The sequence below is a fragment of the Hyperolius riggenbachi genome, chromosome 4, assembly GCF_040937935.1.
Source record: "Hyperolius riggenbachi isolate aHypRig1 chromosome 4, aHypRig1.pri, whole genome shotgun sequence".
NCBI lineage: Eukaryota > Metazoa > Chordata > Amphibia > Anura > Hyperoliidae > Hyperolius > Hyperolius riggenbachi.
The window spans coordinates 363,585,805-363,602,243 of NC_090649.1; the positions used below are offsets into that span (position 1 = coordinate 363,585,805).

At 41.0% G+C, this 16,439-nt stretch overlaps 1 protein-coding gene across 1 annotated transcript in view; it reads right to left on the reverse strand.

Annotated features, from left to right (window-relative positions):
• Positions 1 to 1,233: 1,233 nt before the first annotated feature.
• Positions 1,234 to 16,439, reverse strand: part of MTHFD1L (methylenetetrahydrofolate dehydrogenase (NADP+ dependent) 1 like) — a 466,799-nt gene continuing 451,593 nt past the window's right edge. The window contains exon 24 of the mRNA XM_068279548.1: positions 1,234 to 1,759. The gene's annotated coding sequence lies outside the window, so the exon portion shown is untranslated. The remainder of the gene's footprint in view (positions 1,760 to 16,439) is intronic.

Consider the following 16,439-nt stretch of genomic DNA (forward strand, 5'->3'; position numbering starts at 1 on the left):
CTTCCATGTCCACACAGGGGAGATTTTCCCTCACCTATCTTTGCGACCTCCATGGCTTCAATCCTGCTAATCTCAGAAACAGGAAATGAGGGCAAGCAATAAGTGGAGTTAAACTTAATATTTGAGTTCTGTTGCTGGAGTCAGATCATATTGCTGGATACAAAGTCAGTAAATTAAACAACTTATAAGTAATTGAACATGTAAACCTATAGAATACAAAAAACCCTAAATATCTTAGTGGCAATAAGTCACAGCTATAGCTAAACTACAAGCCTGGGCCTGAGCAGTTGCCCATACTGTCTGCAGATGAGAAAGGCAAAACGTTCCACAAATGCAGGCAATGTTGTGCATGGGGATCAGTTAATCTATATAAGTTCCCCCTGTATTAGCTGTGCTGGTGCAGTGGTGCCATCTTGACACCAGTACCCCAAGATAAAAGGAAAACTAGTGATGGAAGGACATCATAGATAGGGTTGAGCAAGAACTGGTTTGTGAAATGCGAAACTTCCCCTTGCCTTCACAGCCAGAAGTCAGAAAGATGGTGCAGAGCATGCAACGCAGAAGTTAAGTTAACCTTTTCTGCTGTGGTCAGCACCCTCCAAACACTCCAGGACTATTTCACTTTTCTCAAAACTGATCTACTCATTCCCTAATCCTAAACCTTGTACAGAGGACCAGGAACTCCTCCTGTATCACTTGGCCCACTGCAGCATTTTACTATGAAATCCAACATCTCTAACAACAGCACAATGTTATCGCCGCATCTTCGGTGGCAAAGACTGGGTCTCTTGATTTGTCATTCAAGCAATTTGGCATTACTTAATACAAATTTATCATGAGACGTCAGTGCTCACTTTGGCAGTCTAATGCTGGGCATAGACGGCTCGTTTGTGCGCGCTCGATGCCAGCGCGTCCCCGCTCGTCCGCGTGGATCGATCCCTGCTCGTCCCCGCTGGCACTTCCTTATCTGCGCTTCGTTTCTTCCATTGTCCGGCCGCGGGGCTCGAGCGTGGTATCGATCCGGCGCGGTGATCGGACACGTCGGATATTATCAATCGAGCCATCAGCGGCTCGATTGGTAATAAAAAACGAGCTGTGTATGCCCAGCATAAGGCCTCTTGCACACTGCAAGTGATTCCGATTCAGATTCCGCTTTTTAATCAGTTTTTACATCCGATTCAGATTCCGATTTGCAGTTTGCTCCTTGCACACTGCAAATCGGAATCTGAATCGGATGTAAAAACTGATTAAAAAGCGGAATCTGAATCGGAATCAATTGCAGTGTGCAAGAGGCCTAAGAGGCATCTATCCACAGGCTGCTTTACACTGCTTTTTGTTGCTTTAAATATCTAATGAACACCAAGCTACTACTGTACTGATTTGTTTTATGCCAATACAATAACTTGTATTATCCTTAATATTAACAAAAAAAGAAAAAAAAAACCCTCTTCACAGTTAAGAGATTTTTCAGTGCAGTGGCCTCCACCAGGCTGTGTGGCAGATCTGGCAGAACAAAACTCACATGTCAATATAAGAGCAAACTACACAAGTAGGGAAAACTGCTGATCTCCTCTCCTGTGGTATAAAAGTACGGTAATCCAGTTGTCCTCTGTCCCACTAGCTGAATACTTCTTGGAAAAGGTCTGTGAATGTCATAATGCTGTGGTTTTTTAAGCGAGTCCAGTTGGCTGTGTGCGGATCAAGTAGTAAGCATTCCTGGGATTCACACAGAGATTCCAGGCGCAGGCAGTGCTGACTTCTGGGGAGGAAAAGTAAGTGGATACCTATTTTAATATTTTTCTTCGCAGCAGGCTTCAGAAACACACAATTTATTCAACATGAATCGACAGTAGACCCATTGTATGGCCCTTGCACAAAGTTGAATCGTGAAATCAGAAAAAGATAAATCCTGAAACTGAAACTTGTTAACATAATATCAACTATGATGCCAAATGCAAATTAACGGAACATCAGCATAACCTTTTACATAATCTACACAGGTTCAATATAAACAAGCGTACCTCTTTTCAATACTTTAAATTTGTTAAAGGCATCACGTACTGAATACATACCAGATTGTTTTCTTCAGTTTTTAGCACCTCCCTCTGTTTTTAGCCATTTATTCACATAATTAAGTTTTAGGACGCAGCAGATGAATATTCTCAGACAACATTTTATTTGGTATTGTTGTGCACATACCAAAAGTTATGCCATTGTAATGCCCATGGTCAGATCTATAATTATCAAGAGTAAATAATTAAGATACCAATGGGAGTCAATTCATAGGCAGCCAATTAACAACCTTTATTTTAGGTTTCTGTAGTCAAGATGTACAATTTATACCATTTGTAGTAATGTACAGAGGCGCCAATAGGGTAAAAAAGACTAAAATCGTTAAAATGTTCAGTAGGCGGCGGTGGACCAGCTACTTGAAACAGACACGATGCTTGTCGATTCTGGAAACAATAATTTATTCACATATACTCCTATAGATAACTGGCAATGCGTTTCACGGGCACAATCCCGCTTCATCAGGCAATATACAAACGGAGTATTACACAGCAAGGAGTCCAATGTCAGTTTGGCACCTCTGTCAAACTGACATTGGACTCCTTGCTGTGTAATACTCCGTTTGTATATTGCCTGATGAAGTGGGATTGTGCCCGTGAAACGCGTTGCCAGTTATCTATAGGAGTATATGTGAATAAATTATTGTTTCCAGAATCGACAAGTATCGTGTCTGTTTCAAGTAGCTGGTCCACCACCGCCTACTGAACGTTTTAACGATTTTAGTCTTTTTTACCCTATTGGCGCCTCTGTACATTCCTACAGATCATATCATCCACCCTTGGTAGAAGGGTGAATACCCTTTTTTCCTTCTGTCTACGGAGAGCGACGTCTTAATCCTGAGTGGGGACAGGTCTAATCACCCCACCTGCCTATACAGTGGCTGCCTTTGCGGTAACCCCGGTTTGTAAGTATAATACTTTTCACTTAATCCCATTTTCCAGTACATACTACACTATATTAGGCTCTCGGTTTTTCTGCTTTATATTTTATACCATTTGAAAGTGTCTTTTTTTCCCCAGTTTTCTACCCAGCATGGAGATCGACTAGGGAGGCTATCAAACTTGGAGTCCATGGTGGACTGAAATACATTGAATAAAATGGTTACAGAGATGTAATATTTGTAAAATAAAATTAAACCTCATGATAAAAGAATATTGCCATTTTATTGCTCATTACAGCATATTGTTTTCTCTACTTCACAACCAAGGGTTTTTTACCCATAACAGACCAGAGCAATTTTCACCTGTAAGCACTCCTCCCTTTCGTTTGCCAATAACTGTATTACCAGTCATCACCAACATGATCTATACCTTGTATTTTTTCGTTACAAATAAGACTTTCTGGGGTGATATTTGTTTTCAGTAATTATTTTGTATTCATTTTAAAAAAAATATCAGGGAAAAAAAAGAGAAAAAAAAAACCACACCATTTCTACAATTCTATCCCCTATAGTTTTAAAATGAACAATGCTACTGTAAATAAAACCCACACATTTGCCCATTCGTCACGGTTAGTACACTGTTTAAATTATGTTCCAACGTACCAGTTTCTGATCTCGAAATATTTCTTGCCATTAAAAAATTAAAGAGCGGCAAAGCCCCAGGCCCCGACGGCTTCTCGGCAATCTACTATAAAAAGTTTAAAAAAATCCTTATACCCCACCTTAAGAAAATATTCAACTCCATCCTGGATGGTAAAACTCCAGCCCCAGAGTTCTTACAATCAACCATAGTAGTTATCCCCAAACCTAAAAGAGACCCCCTAGACATTAAAAACTTTAGACCCATTTCTCTACTAAACCTTGACTATAAATTGTTAACGGCTATATTAGTAGCCCGGCTAAATAAGGTATTAGGTCATCTAACACACAGAGACCAAGTGGGCTTTGTCCCACTCAGACAAGCCCCCGACAACCTTAGAAAAGTTATCAACCTCTTACATATCGTCAAAGCCTCTAAGATACCCTCTGCTTTACTGTCCCTAGATATGGAAAAGGCATTTGACACAATAGACTGGGCCTTTATGCATTCCACCCTATTAAAGGCAGGAATCTCTGGTTCCTTTCTTCAAGCGGTCAAATGCCTTTATTCAGCCCCAATAGCCTACCTCAAACTCCCCACTGACGCGCCGACCCCAATCCCTATCCAAAGGGGCACAAGACAGGGATGCCCCTTATCCCCGGCCATCTTTGCATTAATAATAGAACCTCTGGCCAATAAAATCCGCTCTTCCCCTGACATTCAAGGCATTCGTGCTAAAAATTCTGAATACAAAGCAAATCTATTTGCTGATGACCTGTTGCTGACCCTCTCTTCCCCGCACACTTCTATTCCAAACTTGCTCCAAGTAGTAAAGCAATTTGGACAAATATCTGGCCTCTCCTTAAATATCAATAAATCTGAAGTCCTTTTCACAAACCTACCTAAACAAAGTGCAGAAGCTATGGCAAATAGACTGGGATTGTCTCTCCAATCCAAATATATCACATATCTGGGTATCAAAATATCCACTAACCCGACTGACCTGTTTTCCTTAAACTATAAACCAATGCTGTCAGGGCTAAAGGAGGATTTGGCAAAATGGAACTCATATCCGATATCATGGACTGGGCGCATTAACTCTGTAAGGATGAATCTATTACCCAGGCTTCTCTACCTATTTCGTTCACTTCCTATTCAGATAACAAAAGCAGCCCTTAGAGACTTACAACTTGCTATATTTAAGTTTATTGCAAACAATAAAAAAAGTAGGATAAGGCAGAGCGTCATGTTCCTCAATAGAGAGAGGGGTGGCCTGGGAGTACCGGACCTATTTAGCTATTATAGGGCAGCCCAGATTGCACAGCTCGCCCAAATGCACTCCACTAACAATCGTCCAATATGGGCAGATATAGAGGATGATCTATTAACACCAATTAATCTAACAGCACTTCAATGGGCCTCAAGCTCCACCGCAGCTAGATATAAAAAAATGTCGCCCTTAACGGCCCATTCTCTATCTATATGGTACAGACTGAGATTCTCCAAGAATCTCCAATCCAAGATTCCTCTCCAGCTCTCTATTTTCGGAAACCCTGATTTTCCACCAGGCTGGGACCCACGTCCCTTTCAATGGTGGTCCTCCCATAATCTATGTACTGTAAACAAATTCCTAGTGAATGATAAACTCCCGAACTGGAGGGAATTTAGCTCTCACATTACCTTTCCACCGAAGGAATATTTTAGAGCGCTCCAGATTTTCCATTATTTGAAGAAACTCACACAATCCTCCCCTATTTCCTCAACCCGCACCACTTATGAACACTGGTGTGCTTTGAGACCCCTGACAGGAGGCCTTATATCATATCTCTACTCCATAATTTCACAGACTCTTCAATTTGATAAATCACGCTCAATGTTGGCATGGGAAGAGGACCTGGGCCAAACACTTACCTTAAAGCAATGGTCCAGATGTTGCCTCACACTAGCAAAAGGCAGTAACTACTACACACATATCGAAACCAATTATAAAATATTGCATCGTACCTATATCACTCCCCAGAAATTACACTCTATCTCCAGGGATAGATCTCCACTATGCTACAGAGGATGTGGCCAGCTTGGAGATCTCCCTCACATCTGGTGGTTCTGCCCTGTGGTAAAAACATTTTGGGCACAAATTACCACAGCAATAGGTACGGCTCTCGAAACATCCCTGTCTCCCGATCCTCTACAACTTCTATTAGGACATAAGCCCTTGAAATGGAAATATCCACATCACAGACTAGCTCAACATGTGGCCAAAGCGGCCAGACTTCATATTGCCCGCCAGTGGTTAAAACCGACCCTTTCACTCGAATCAACAGATACCATCATCAAAGATATACTGATATCAGAAAGGATGTTAGCTATCCTAAATGATAATACATTATCATTCACCCGAACATGGCAACCCTGGCTCTCAGCATCACAATCATTGGGGCTGCGGTCCTCTGCCCTCTCCTTTTAGGGGGCGTGCTCGCCTGCCTGGGTTCTAACAAACTAGATTATTAATGTAACCTGCCTGTACTGTTCTTGTTGATATATGTTGTTACTGTTATATATCTAAAAGCAAAATGCCCTTTGCTAAGGGACTATATCAAAGCTGTCATATTTTATCAGATATTTCAATAAAAATGTTTGAAACTAAATTATGTTCCTAGTACAATGTATGGTGACAATATATTATTTTGAAATAAAGGTGTATTTTTCTACTTTTACTTTTTTTGTACTTCATTAATAATTACAAGCCCTTATTTGCAAAAACAACAGTAATATACCCTCATGACATACACATAAAAAAAAAATCCCTAATGTAACTATTTATGTTTTTTTTTTTTTTAAAGCGGTCTCTTTTTTTCCCCCCCAAAGAGTTTTATTTTAGTAACAATGGGGGGCAGAGGAGGAGGGAAGCAGGGCTGAATTTATATAGTGTAAAGTGTAATGTGTAATTAATTTTAATGTATTTTTTTTAGATGTCCCCACACACACTGTTCTGTGTGCTTTGAAATAGCACACAGTGTTGATACAGGAATGATCATTAGCTTCTTGTTGAAGCTATGGTCTTTCCCTTACATGCACTTTGATTGGCTCAGGGAACAATTGTTCCCCTTCTCCAATCACATACGTGTCAGTCCTGATGGGTACATGAGATGGGCATGCATGCATGCGACAACAGCGGCAAGCGACACATTAAAACATCCTGTTCCCATTAACAGTGGCAAACAGGACGTTTTAATGTGGCACATTGCCGCTAACTGGTTAATAATTATATTAAAGCATATTGGATTCTCCAAACATAATTTGTTTCATGTTGTTCATTTATAGTCCTAGTTTTTTTTAGATTTATTTATTCACTGCATCAAATAGAACATCTCAAAATACCTCCTAATTTCCAAGTGCTTCCCAGCCATGTCATAAAAACTGTTACTCTGTTGTGAAGCCCCTTTTGCAAATTATATATTGGTGCTTAAAGTGGACCTTAACTCTTGCACAGGACAGAAGGAAAACAGAGAAATGCACCCTGTTTAGCCAGTTTAATTCCCCCTCATTTGTGTCTAATCCCAAATTGTAATTTGAGCTCTCCCATGTGTCACATGACTGCAAAGCATAGATGGCTAACCTCATTTGAAAGCGCACAGGATGTTAATAATATGTCTGCTTCCATGAATCAGGAAGTTGAAAAAGTGCATATTTATTATAGGATTTGTATCGGCTGTAACAAAGAAATGGTTTTTTTTTGTTTAAAGAGACTCTGTAACATGAAAAACATCCCCTGGGGGGTACTCACCTCGGGTGGGGGAAGCCTCGGGATCCTAATGAGGCTTCCCACGCCGTCCTCTGTCCCACGGGGGTCTCGCCGCAGCCCTCCGAACAGCCGGCGACTGTGCCGACTGTCAGTTTAATATTTACCTTTGTTGGCTCCAGCGGGGGCGCTGTGGCGACTTTCGGCACGGAAATAGACGGAAATACCCGATCTCCGTCGAGTCCGCTATACTGCGCAGGCGCCGGAAACTTGCGCCTGCGCAGTAGAGCAGACCCGACGGCGATCGGGTATTTCCGCCTACTTCGGCGCCGACAGCCATCAGAGCGCCTGCGCAGAAGCCAGGAAGGTAAATATTGCGTCACCGCTGTACGGAGGGCTACAGCGAGACCCCCGAGGGACGCAGGATGGCGTGGGAAGCCTCATTAGGATCCTGAGGCTTCCCCCACCCGAGGTGAGTACCCCCCAGGGGCCGTTTTGTCGTTACAGTTCCTCTTTAAAGGTTATTATGTTGTTGCTTATCTTTTAAAGCAGAGAGGACGTTTTGAGTTCAGGTCTGTTTTAAAAGAGTTATTTCACAACTTACAGCAATTCTAAAGGCCCATACCCAGCAATAATTATTATTAATTTTTCAGAACAATGTTTTCGTGATATAGCATATCATTTAACAAACATTTGTTAAACAATGTTGACTAACGCATGACACCTGCGGCGATCATTGCAACAGACAGTTGCAATTAAGTCGCCGAGGATCATTCCAATCCTTACTGAATTGGGCAATCTTTTGTTTCTGCCATCACAAACAATGATTGCAGATGCGCCCAGATAGATCAGGGAAACAATCGTGGCTGCGATCCCTGATACATCTGGCCAGATCTGCCGCTGGGTATTCAGCTTAAAGGATACCAGAGCTCAAATCTTTTTGAAAAATGGGGCAAGCAGGCATACATGGTTACCTGTGCTGATGCCTACCACTCACCCCGTTCTCCTCTCAGCCCCCTGTAACTCACCTAAAAGCCTCCTGGGATCCTCTTCTGGTCTGTCAAGAAATGGATCCTGGGGGCTTTTAGGTGGGTTACAGGGGACTGAGATGATAAAGGGGGTAGTGGTAGGCATCAGCACACGTAACAGTATATGCCTGCTCGCCCCATTTTTCAAAAAGATTTGAGCTCTGGTATCCTTTAAAAGGTGAAGGAGAACAGCTGTTAAAATTCTTAGTGAATTGTGTCCTTTAGTGAATTGAGCTCAATATATTTACAGTTCTTCAAATGTAAACTTTGATCTCAGTATAATTTATGAAAAAGGCAAGTTGATACAGACTGAATGCAACTGTATGCAGCTTATAATTGGGCCAGTGAAAGTCATCAGCTACTGAATTATTATTTATTGTATTTATAAAGTGCCAACATATTACGCAGCGCTGGACAATAAATATATACAATATACTGCATTTGATTGACTTCACTTCAAAGCTGCAAAAATGTGCATAAACTTATCAAAATTTGTAAAAACTCAGAACAGAAAGCCCATGTAAAATTAATCTGCCGTTTCCATTTAAAGGGACTCCGAGCAGTGCAGAAACTATGGAAAGATGCATATAATTTTAAAGCGCTCTTTCTCCTCTTTCCAATGATATATAAACCACCACCCTACGTCTTTTAGTTTTCGCTATTTTCGCGATTGAAATTGCCGCGGCCGCGATTTCGATTGCGAAAATAGAGAAAACTAAAAGGTGTAGGGCAACGATTCAGGTGTCATCAGAAAGAGGAGAAAGAGAGCTTTAAAATGATATCCATCAAGCCATAGTTATATTGTATTACACAGGACGACACTTTCCCCAGTGTCAGCAGCTCCATTTTGCTGAATGCAGCTGCTGACTTTGACAAAAAGTCGCCCTGTGTAATACAATATAACTATGGCTTGATGGATATCATTTTAAAGCTCTCTTTCTCCTCTTTCTGACGACACCTAAATCGTTGCCCTACGCCTTTTAGTTTTCTCTATTTTTGCGATCGAAATTGCGGCCGCGGCAATTTCAATCGCGAAAATAGCGAAAACTAAAAGGCGTAGGGTGGCGGTTTATATATCATTGGAAAGAGGAGAAAGAGAGCTTTAAAATGATGTGCATCTTTCCATAGTTTCTGCACTGCTCGGAGTCCCTTTAAGGTAATTTTTTTATGTGAGGAAAAACAGATTTTTATAGAGACTTATGTATATATATATTTTTTTATGAAAGCATGCAGTGTTTTTGAGCTACGCACAAACAGTCCCGATGTCCCGATTACTGTGCACTAGCAAATATAAACAGGCCCTTATAAAACAAATGGTAGCCCAACGCAACAGAGGATGTGTGTTATCTGCTTGGGTAGGTCTCGTTGACCTTCCCACTTAGGGGAGGGCTTTCCAGAGTTCAGAGTCTAAGTGACCACAAGTTTCATCAGAGCACCCCACAAGGGACGATGGACGTTGCTGCCAAGTGCCCACCAGGTTGCACTGCAGATACACCGTAACAGTGGTTGGGAAAACGAGCGACACTGCGATGTGTAGCTTGGGAATCTGGTAACAAGCAAAGGTCAATAGGCAGGTGGCAACCAATCAGAGTTGGATCACAAGCCAAGGATCAGGGCAGGCAGAATACAGTCATATGCAAAGTAACAAGCCAGGAGTCAGGACAGGCAGCAATCAGACGTAACCATAAAACAAGCTAAGGGTTAGACAGATATCACAGGTAATGGTAAACTAACCTTAAGTCAGAACACAGGAAGTCAATCAGGAGTTGGTGGACCAGGTACAGGTACACAGGCTAACCTAGCTGAAGAAAACCATCAGCATCTGCTCTTAGGCCAGTGTGGCCTTTATAGTGGAGGACTTGTGTACGAGTGTAAATTCTCGCACGCCACACACGATTGTACATGCATATGGTCTTTCACGCAGGCACACAAGCCGTGGCCCTGTTTGGCATCACACGAAATATTTAAATAAGTGCGCAGTGGAGGACAACAGTGAGTGTTACAACGTGGCAGAAGCATGCAGTGTATGACCAACATTAGTTAACTACCTCTGTGTTAATTGAGCCATCCTGCTCAAGTCATTCTACAGCATTAGTGGCAGTGGCATGCTTGGTTATTGTCAGGAATGCACACTGGACAACTCCAACAACTGCCCACATGAACAGAGACTTTATGTAAACTGCAATTTCTAGCCTCCTCATAAACATACTAGTAACTCCTCCTAAACAAACTAGTACTAGGCTGTCATATTAACACAGAGTTGAGTAAGCCAGTGTAGTCAATATGTCACCCTGACTGCAGTGCATTCTTATTTTTATTCACTAAATAAATTCCAAGCAAATGATCAGCAGGACAGCCAAGGAAATAGCATTACTGAAGGATGTCAAAAAAAGAAGCCCATCAGTACATGCTTTGTTGAGTGCTAAGTGAGTGAAGGGGGCAGATATTCTAATTTCTCGTACACGTGGACGGTGTCATGCACACTTCATGCTCAGAACTACTGGGTGTAACCAGATGTGCTCTCCATACATGCAGCATTTCAGTAAACAAGATCTATCTATCTAAGTAATTCCATAGCAACACAAAACACATTTCAGACAGGTAGCACGGTTTAAATCAGAACCTTTCTGGGATAATATGCTTTTTATTTCAACCAATTGATAAACAATGATCTTGCATTTTATCATTCGCCTGGGCAATGTTGCCATGTCAGAACAAAACAAAGTATTTGTCCCAGGAGGATGGGAAAAAATGTTTGAGAAAACTAAGCATTGAATCACTTAGTTGAAATCTGTTTTCACTTGAAGATCTCAGAAAAAAAAGTGAGAAAATAGGTGCATACAAATTCTGCCAATACAGTATGCCTTGCCCAATGCTGCATATGCTTAACACTCCAGGCAACAAAAGCAGAACAAAACAGTGATGCTCTGCTGCAGTCTTCATTACAGAGACATCACAATTTCAACAAATAAAATAATAGCTGCACTACTTGTTGGAAACTACTACAAAATCTCCATGTACTTTTTACCTGAACACTACACATTACAATTAGGTATGGTCTCTAGAACAAGTGAAACTTTAATGCACAAAAACAAACAAACAAGAAAAAGGTATTACCTCCTTCGACAGACACTGTTTGATTGTACATAAACGTCAAATGCCCCTTTTCCACTACTAGCCTTTTGTGCTCTGATTAACAACCCCTATGGTGCAAGCTTGGAAGGCTTAGGAGACCAACCACCCAACTAAAAATAAGCTGGCAAAAAAAGGAAACCTACTTACAGATATGAGGAGAAAGTTAAACCTCCTTTCTGTATCATTTTGCTTTTGCCTAGAATACTTGAATTTCACTGATCCTATAAGATCTTTAGTGAACATGCCAACACTACTTGTTGGAACTGTAGTTTGAGTGGTCGTTTTCCACGTCTCAGAATGTGGAATTCTAGGAGCTGCTGAGTCCCCCTACCAGAACCCCCCAATCCTAAATGCAAAAAGAGCTAGAAAATACCACAGGTTGTATACGACAATGGGTATTTATAGTAATCTACCACTACCACTGACGGCTTTTCAATAACATGGAGGAAATTGGATATAGGTCTTAGTCCACCTAGCTTAGAATTCCTCTTTAATAGGCAATACGAATTAAGTCAAATGGATTCTGTAACCCTCTTTAAGCCAGAAACAATATACTGCAATTGGTCACTGGTCAGAGCAATGTTAGCCATCAGTTGAGAGAGAAAGTTTTGCACCAAGATGATACCATTTATTGGCTTTCAGTGTATAGTAAATGGCTCCTCATGATGACTCATCTCATGTTCTGAACATACTTTGATGTCTAAATATTCCTAAAATGTGTATTCTAAAAAAAAGACATTCACAATACACAGAAGGGTAGTTCAGTAAGTAAAACGTACCCGAAGCAAGAGGTATGTGCTTGGCATGGAGTAGCCGAGCATTGTATAGTGGTTAAGCTTTTAATTGAACAGGTCAAAGCTGTTAAACTGCCTTTTTCAACTTTTTTTTAGCTGGTGGAGTGAAATTTTCAGATTTTAGAGACCCCCTGCATAAAAACTACATTTGCAACTTATAATACACACAGATATTTTATAATATATTTAATGTCAGTGTTTATATAGGACATACACATGACAAATGCAACAGCAATAATCCCAACATTTCAATTGCATAATCATTCGTATGGCCCTCTTTAGTCCCTGTAGTACGAATTATAAGTGCTTCCCCTGTGGACTCCTTTATACAGTGATGTGAAAAACTATTTGCCTCCTTCCTGATTTCTTATTCTTTTGCATGTTTGTCACACGTAAATGTTTCTGCTCATCAAAAACCGTTAACTATTAGTCAAAGATAACATAATTGAACACAAAATGCAGTTTTAAATTATGGTTTTTATTATTTAGTGAGAAAAAAAAACTCCAAATCTACATGGCCCTGTGTGAAAAAGTGATTGCCCACCTTGTTAAAAAAATAACTTAACTGTGGTTTATCACACCTGAGTTCAATTTCTGTAGTCACCCCCAGGCCTGATTACTGCCACACCTGTTTCAATCAAGAAATCACTTAAATAGGAGCTATCTGACACAGAGAAGTAGACCAAAAGCACCTCAAAAGCTAGACATCATGCCAAGATCCAAAGAAATTCAGGAACAAATGAGAACAAAAGTAATTGAGATCTATCAGTCTGGTAAAGGTTATAAAACCATTTCTAAAGCTTTGGGACTCCAGCGAACCACAGTGAGAGCCATTATCCACAAATGGCAAAAACATGGAACAGTGATGAACCTTCCCAGGAGTGGCCGGCCGACTAAAATTACCCCAAGAGTGCAGAGAAAACTCATCCGAGAGGCCACAAAAGACCCCAGGACAACATCTAAAGAACTGCAGGCCTCACTTGCCTCAATTAAGGTCAGTGTTCACGACTCCACCATAAGAAAGAGACTGGGCAAAAACAGCCTGCATGGCAGATATGCAAGGCGCAAACCACTTTTAAGCAAAAAGAACATTAAGGCTCGTCTCAATTTTGGTAAAAAACATCTCAATGATTGCCAAGACTTTTGGGAAAATACCTTGTGGACCGACGAGAAAAAAGTTGAACTTTTTGGAAGGTACGTGTCCCGTTACATCTGGCGTAGAAGTAACAGCATTTCAGCAAAAGAACATCATACCAACAGTAAAATATGGTGGTGGTAGTGTGATGGTCTAGGGTTGTTTTGCTGCTTCAGGACCTGGAAGGCTTGCTGTGATAGATGGAACCATGAATTCTACTGTCTACCAAAAAATCCTGAAGGAGAATGTCCGGCCATCTGTTGGTCAACTCAAGCTGAAGCGATCTTGGGTGCTGCAGCAGGACAATGACCCAAAACACACCAGCAAATCCACCTCTGAATGGCTGAGGAAAAACAAAATGAAGACTTTGGAGTGGCCTAGTCAAAGTTCTGACCTGAATCCTATTGAGATGTTGTGGCATGACCTTAAAAAGGTGGTCCATGCTAGAGAACCCTCAAATAAAGCTGAATTACAACAATTCTGCAAAGGTAAGTGGGCCAAAATTCCTCCAGAGTGCTGTAAAAGACTCGTTGCAAGTTATCGCAAACGCTTGATTGCAATTATTGCTGCTAAGGGTGGCCCAACCAGTTAGGTTCAGGGGCAATTTCTTTTTCACACAGGGCCATGTAGGTTTTGAGTTTTTTTTCTCACTAAATAATAAAAAACATCATTTAAAACGCATTTTGTGTTCAATTATGTTATCTTTGACTAATAGTTAACGGTTTTTGATGAGCAGAAACATTTAAGTGTGACAAACATGCAAAAGAATAAGAAATCAGGAAGGGGCAAATAGTTTTTCACATCACTGTAAGCGTGGCTTCCTTTATAAATAGGGCAGCTCCTAGAGCCCACTTAATTGGTGCCCCCTTGGCCATTTTTATGTTTAGAAAAGCTCCTTCCTGTGACCCTCTTAATGTTCAGTGCAGCCTCTGTTGCACCCTTTATGTTCAGTGAATCCCGTTTGCCCCTATTTATGTTTAGTGCAGCTGCTGTGCCCCTCTTTATGTTTAGTACAGCTCATTCCTCTTTTTTAAACTTAATGCAGCTCTTTACTGATAAAACATTAAAACAATAACCAAAAGCTGGTTGCTACTCTTAATGTTTTATCAATGAAGAGTATTATTACACTAACGTGGTCCTGCCAGTTCCTCCTTTTCCATTTTATGTTTATGCAGCCCCTATGGCCCATATATGTTTAGTGTAGTCCCCCCCCCAGTTGTCCCATTTAAGTTTAGTTTTGCCTTTGTACCGTTACATGTGCTCTCATAATTAAAAAAAAAACATAACAAAAACACACTTACCCCTTCCTTTAGCATCACACTGTGACCTCTCTTCTCAAACTCCTGCACCGTGACAGGACTAGGACACTGCTTTTGGAAGAAGAGTCTGCAGCCGGTATACCTCTGCTTTTTGAGGTGAAAGGATATCAGATGTGGTGATAGAGGAAGTGGGACTATGTACTGTAAGTGTCACAAATGACACCTTAAGGGTGAACCCTGGATGAGAATCCCTAGGAAACCCTGATTGAGAATCCCTGCTCTAGAAAAAGATACACAGTGGTATAAAAGGACTTCACTCAGCTGTTCTAAAGGTCTTATTCCAGTTGTGATGAATGGAGACTGAGCTGTGCTGCCCATGTACTGTAAGCAGGTCAATTATACCCTATAAATGCAAAACACAAGGTATACCCTTAAGCCTTATACTCATCTCTTGAAGCTGCTCCAACAGGGCAAGCAATGAAAATGGCTCACACTGTCAAAAGAGAACGTTAAATAGTAGCTATACACTGCTAGCAGGCACTAGGTATTTAGTTCTGGTGCTGGAGGCATACGCAGAAGATCCAAACGGGACCCGACTGAGCCAGTTACCAGGGGTTACCGCCCGCGCATGCACAGTAGACCCGGACTGACATGACTGAGCCAGTTACCGGAGCTAATAGCGGCTGAACGGCAGACCGCGGGAGGAAGCTGAGGGACTCAGACATGTTTATGGGGCTGGAAAAAAGTAAGTATCGATTCCTGCTATTTTTAGATCTCTGGTGCACTTTAATCGTTATATATGGTTTGGATGAAAACAAAATATTGATATTTTCACAATACAGAAGCAACAAATGTTACGTGGGAAATATTTTCTTTTTCAAATGACTATAACTAACATACACTGTCCGAAGCAATCTCATCTCTGGGTGCACCACATGTATAGCTGTACCTGATATGTGTGGCTGCATTTCAGACCATCCTTATCTGCCAAAATCTAAGCAATCCCTACACAAAGGGCATTATATGAATAGAGAAGCACATGACTGGCTGAAATGAAGTTAAGTGAATTATCTCAATATCAGGAGGAAAAATTGCAAGGCTACCCTTGTGACAGTCATGGGAACTGCGTCAATGTTCTATAAAGAGTAAATGATAAAACAAGGGATTACAAATGATGCCCATTGTCTCTGCTGTAGTAATCAGACTCACACTAGCAACCATGTGAAATCTGCAATTCAAGCTGTGTGTTAAGAAGCTTTTTATCTTCACATGAAATAAGATGACCTATATTTTTTTTTTTTATTTGCCTGTTCATAAACCTTAATTGATTTATTTTGGTCCTCAAAATGTAGTAAAATAAAGACAACCTGAGTGAATAATGTATAGTTTTTGACCCCTCATTTAATACATGGTAGGAAAAAATTTCAACACTATTCATATCGAAAAATAATAGCTCTCTACACTTAAGTGAAAAATCACTAGACACCTACAATATCCATACAAGCTATTTTATCTTACCCACCATCTGTCAATGGGGTATGGTACTGAGCTCTGCAGTAGGTGCATGCTGGGAACATCACATGTCCATATGCACTCCCCAGGGTAGTCTGTGCATAGATACAGGATCTGGGGGCGTGCCATAAAGTCATCAAGGCCATAAGTCATGCATGGGCAGTTTACGAATTTGACCAGGTCATTCCAAAATCTTTATCTTGTATGTTTTTTCCATCATTCAGTAGTGGACTGTCTCTTGTGC